General features: G+C 38.6%; 1 long non-coding RNA gene across 1 annotated transcript; it reads right to left on the bottom strand.

Moving 5' to 3' along the window:
- Nucleotides 1–2,737: 2,737 nt before the first annotated feature.
- Nucleotides 2,738–4,898, bottom strand: LOC127141243 (uncharacterized). Its single transcript, XR_007811769.1, has 3 exons — nt 4,716–4,898; nt 3,581–3,644; nt 2,738–2,866 (listed from the first exon to the last, which is right to left on the bottom strand). It is a non-coding gene; the product is annotated as an uncharacterized LOC127141243 (long non-coding RNA).
- Between the last annotated feature and the right edge of the window lie 694 nt (nt 4,899–5,592).

Consider the following 5,592-nt stretch of genomic DNA (forward strand, 5'->3'; position numbering starts at 1 on the left):
ACTCAACTTACTGACATCTTCACCGCAAACAAATGGTGAACGGATCAATGAATAACTATGGATAAAATAGTGCCACACAAACGACAAAGAGGCAAAAAAAACTAAATTGCAAAACGATCACAATGCCACACTGAAAACCACTAGACCCGCAACTACAAGAAACGTGACGACGATAATCCACCATAAACTGATTTAAAATGACCAAGCTGGAGCTACAAACTACAAAGAAGCAGTAAACTGCTAAGGTATGCTAGTGAAGCGAGCACTAAACAGTTGACAACGACGTGGCAGGGACACCTTAGCCACAGAAACACGATTACACTTCAACCCAAACAAATAAGATGCCAAAAACATCCTTACACAATAAGGCTAATGCTAACGCTTACTATTACTGACACTGGACGCCGAGCACGCCTGCGGCGACGCGACGGTATTACCATTAACCTCGCCGCAGGTGTGCTCGGTGTCCAATCTCGCCCGTGTTCGACAATAACTCTAAGCATCCGGACCTCGGTGGTGACGTTCTCCCGCACCACTGGCAAACGGAGGCGACGCTTCGAGCGTGGCTCATATCTGATTCGCCTCTCTGAACAGCTCCTCCCAGAAGCTCGTGACCAATAACGACACACGTCAGCTAACAGGAACACGCTCTACTCCAATTGCGAATCTGACACTTTTTTAAGCATCAAAAAAGTTTAGGAAACGAGTAAAGGTGCGTTTTCACAAAATGTTAAATATCGAACTCCATTTCTTTACCTTATAAAGCACTTGGGTCTTATATGCAAGTGCATTGAAAGCTTACTTTAAAAAAACACGTAAAAATCGAGAAATTACCATCACACCCGATAAACAGTGCAATATATCTCCTGATTAGAACCCATATATACATTATAAAGAGAGATTAAAATTCCATCACATGTACCCCGAGAAACTCATATATTGTGGAGAGGTAGGGGGACTTGGAATACCAAGCTCAGCATTTCCTTAAGTCATTATGCATAAATAGTGTGTGCTATAGCCAATATATATTTTCCCTATTTTTGAACACCTTCACTGACAATAAAAACTGACACATTGATTATTACACTTTGATATGGGTATGAGCTTTCTAGAATACTTGTCTTATTTTTTGCCACAGAAAATACATGTGTTCTGCATTTTGGCATGAATTCTCTCATCTACTCCAACAAAAACAAAGCAATCCCAAGTAATCAGTAGTCAAACAAATAAATTAGTACTTGAGTCCTGACATACTGACGAAAACCGCTCAAACAATTCATATTTAGTACAAACAAAACAAATCTGTGACAGCAAATGGTCAAAAGAAAAGTATCAAACAATGGCTCTCTTGCAAAATTGTGAACCTAATATTTTTTTCTGTTCTGGACACAGGATGAAATTGGATAAAGTATCCAAAAAGACTTTGAGACAAAGAATGCTGTTGTCTAAAGCTGCATTTTCCGAATAACGTAGAAGATCGCCAATAACTTAATAACTGTATGATGACCCCTAATACGTAACCCAAATGTATGTTACGATAACTGCGAGTAAATGCATTGTACAATTAAACCAATATGATCATATGTGCCCAGTGTACAGTTTATAACTGTAAAGCGAAAAGTGAATACGATTCTGCGACATAAAGCCTCATTGTTTCAGGAATTATTCCACTAAAGCCATGATCACTGATATATTATACATGTATGGATATAAGAGTAAATGCACAATGTAAACATACAAGGCTTATGACAACTGAGATATTTGGTAGTATTTTGGACCTCTGCTCTCCACAGCAACCAACCTGTAAACCTTTAAACTTGACCTATATTGTACCTTTGCATTCTCTGATCAATATGGTGAAATTTACCATCGTATCTCACTGCTATCACCTTTATATGTTCTTACATCAGGTACAGTAAGTATCCAGAAAACGTTGAGTGGACATATTGACCAGCATAAAGTCCTGCAGCCTGGTCTGACGCCAGCTGTATGTGTACAGTACCTCTGTGTCATAATGGAAGTACAGCACTCCCTGAAGCCTGATCCAGCAAGACCTTTTTGAACGCATCGTAATGGTACGTGCCTGGCTCATTGTTCTTTATCACTGCCACCCACACATTACCTCTTTTGCAGTGGACAAGCAAAGTAGTAGATCCCTGGCATGGTACAGGTGAAAATACCAGTTTGGGGATTGCCGTTGTGCAGCAGCTTGTCAAAGATGACAGGAGAGCCGACAGGAGGAAAAGGATTTGTTAGCTTAGCTGTGAATTGAGGCCAAAAATGTCACAGTCGAGTAAGCCGTGAAAAAATTTTCAGTGTATTTTTAAATTTATATCTTGAAAATGACCTTGAAATGCCAAACAAAATCTAAAATTGAGGTTTTGCACCCTAACCTCTTGTGAATAATATTCACGTTGATACATTATTAAACACAGTGTCAAAATATTCTTTAGACCTATTTATTTGAGTCACATAATCCTTTATCAGTCACAACAACAACAACAACAATAGAAAAGAGCATTATATCTACAAGACTGTGTACACAGTGATAGTTGGAATTAACTACTGATATTGCACAGTTTGAAATAAGAAGTGACAAGCAAGTCAAAGTAATCTGTTACTAGATGTAGTTTGCAACAGTAAAAGTTAAATGCAAATTTAGAACTACTTTGTCATATAGAAGCAATGCAGAACTAATAGTAATCCAAAACAGAAATAAAAAGTACAATCAGGAGTCACTCAATGTAACAGTCAAGTGTCACACACTGTCAGTCTAGTCAGGAGTCTAATATGTAAAAAACTATTTGGACTTACAGATGAGTTTGTGTGATCAATGCGTGTTGTTGTCTGTGCAGGAGGAGAAGACCTGAAGTGGATGACAGAAAAGCAAAGTGTTAGGAAGCTGTTAATGAAATAAAAGAGCTCTACCATCTAAGTGCTGTGAACTGTGTTCTATCTAAACTTTTGAGTGTTTATATCTCTATTTTGTTTTATACTTATCTTTAAAACTACCATAATTTCTGGACTATAAGCCGCTACTTTTTTGCTGCTCAAACAATGATGTGGCTAATTTCAGATCACTCATTTTGCACTTAATGCGCACACCCTCGTCATGGAAAACACACAAAGAAATGCATATGATGCATCATTGAGTCAATGGTGAGACGGCAGCGTGAATGTGTAAATATCTCATGTTAGAATGTAGCCACCTGTGATTTTTTTTCCTATTCAAATTTAGTGTGTGCGCTCAACAGTCTGGAAATTACAGTAATTATAGAAAAGCATCACAAAACAAGAAAGCAAACATTTGGTGATGTCAGTGGGTCACAAGCTTGATGCACTGTCTCCACTATATACATTTTATAGAGCACTTACAACCTTCTTAATATCCAACAGTGCAAAATGTGAATTCTGGCATTTTTTCAACTGATCTTAACATTTTGATCAGGAGTGTACTATTTTCTGGCAATTTACATAACTAATCAGTTGTTGTTATATTCAATACAAAGCTCATTAAATAACAGGGATTTAAACAATAATACTGTTGCTAACGTGAACAACTCAGATCATCGACACGTACCTGTTTGGTTTGTAAGGTGGGAGCTGGTGTTTGTGTCCAGGCTGCAGCAGCTGAACCAGTAAACCTGGAAAACACAAGTACGACACTTGAAAAACAAGTAATCTAATCAATAAATAATAGTTTGCCTCCACAACTTCAATGGTGTAGAATACAACACTGAAAAATAAACACCTTGACAATCACTCAGCTCACACATTGAAACCTAGTCTTGAGGCTTAAAAGTGGTGGAGGAGCACATTTTTTATAAAATTAAAATCTAGTTTTACCAGCTTGTATTATACACAAAACTATAATAAATAAGGTCTGAAGTCACAACAACGACATTTCTAATCAAAAATATACACGCCAAGGGAATCAATGGACAGACTGTTGTTTTGTATATCCTTAGGTTTGTGGTAGCAAAGACGCAAAAAAACTAAGTAGAAAAACGATCGCAATGCCTCAAAGACACATTAAGTGACCTGGAATAGATACAGAACTACAATATGATGCAAAATGACCAAGATGGCGCACAACATTACAAAGACCCAGTAAAATGTCTGCAACGTAAATTGCACAGAGTTGCAAATGGAAGTGGAAACAGACAAACTTTCTACTAAAAAGCTTGTCATATCATAACTTGCTCATACTGGCAAAACTTCTTAATTCATGACATAATCGGATATAATACTTTCAACATCGTAGCCCAAAAAGGCAATATAACTTATCTATGTAGCTTAATCCCCGACGTCTTGTTTTGTTTTTTATTAATTTTTGGATGCCTTTCGTTTTATAAATGTTGTTACCACCCGCTCAGTTCCTAGAACTACTGACTGAACTACAATTTCTTGAAACCGCAGTGAGTGTAAAGGAAAATAACAACATAAGGCTAATGCTAACACCTACGTGTATAGCAGCCAGGCACAGATGTAAATGATACAAACAAATAGCCACAAACCGATAACAACGACATGATAAACCACCATAAACGAAGTTACAGTGACCAGGATGGAACACAAAGTTACAGGATGCACAAGGTCGCTAAATTGGCTGTAAACGACTGCAACAGGAATTTAAACAATCAAGAGCGCCTGTGTCTTCACGTGTCTCGATTATGCTAACGCTAACCGCTAGCCAGTTCGTTACTTATCCTTACCTTCGCGCCGCAGATATATTCATCGTCCAGCCTCATTCGTGTTCGATAAAAATGCAGCTTCGAAATTTGTTTTAGCATCCAGGCTTCATCGGTAATTAATAACTTTCTCAGTACTGACAAACCGAGGCAACGTTCACCAACAATGGTTTTAAAATGTCTTCCAACGTGTTTCTCCGCGTCTCTGAGCTCCGCCCACAAGGTCATGACCTATGACGTCACATGACGACACTGGTTACTGGTGACTTTCAATAAAGAAAGAAAAACAGCACTTTTGACTAAACAATCATTCATCATTGATATAAAATATATTTAGGTCATGAAGTTAGTTCACAGCAGTTAGATGGTCGAGGTCTTTTATCTAACACTTTGCTTTTCTTTCAGCTTCTGCCATCTTCTCCTCCTGCACCACGCATTAATCAAGAGGAGAAACAGTAGGGGAATGACCAACAGTAAAGATCCAGCTGACAGTTAACAGGATTCCAACCGGCCTCTACGAGACCAGTCAACCACCCGGCCGCTGACAAACCCACTGCACCACTGTGCATCTGATGTGAACAGAGCTCCGGGCGTATTTGACATCTTCATTTTGGCTGTTGAAAGTGAAAAACTCTTTGTCTCAACCAAGAATTGAACTCACGAACTCTTGAACACGAGTCAGTGTTCTACCAGTCTGCGCCATCTTGTCAGACAGTGGAGGACTCTTTCTTTACGCATTTCAGCCTTTCTTTTGCACACCAGCCTTCAAAAACTCTTTGTCTCAACCAAGAATTGAACTCACAAACTCTTGATTCCCAGTCCATCTCCTTAACCACTGACCTACAGGATTAGACACCTGAGCTTCTTTTTTCAAGCATTTCACTCTGTGATCTGCACACCA

This window comes from Lates calcarifer, unplaced genomic scaffold (genome assembly GCF_001640805.2).
Source record: "Lates calcarifer isolate ASB-BC8 unplaced genomic scaffold, TLL_Latcal_v3 _unitig_5644_quiver_1007, whole genome shotgun sequence".
NCBI classification, from domain to species: domain Eukaryota; kingdom Metazoa; phylum Chordata; class Actinopteri; family Centropomidae; genus Lates; species Lates calcarifer.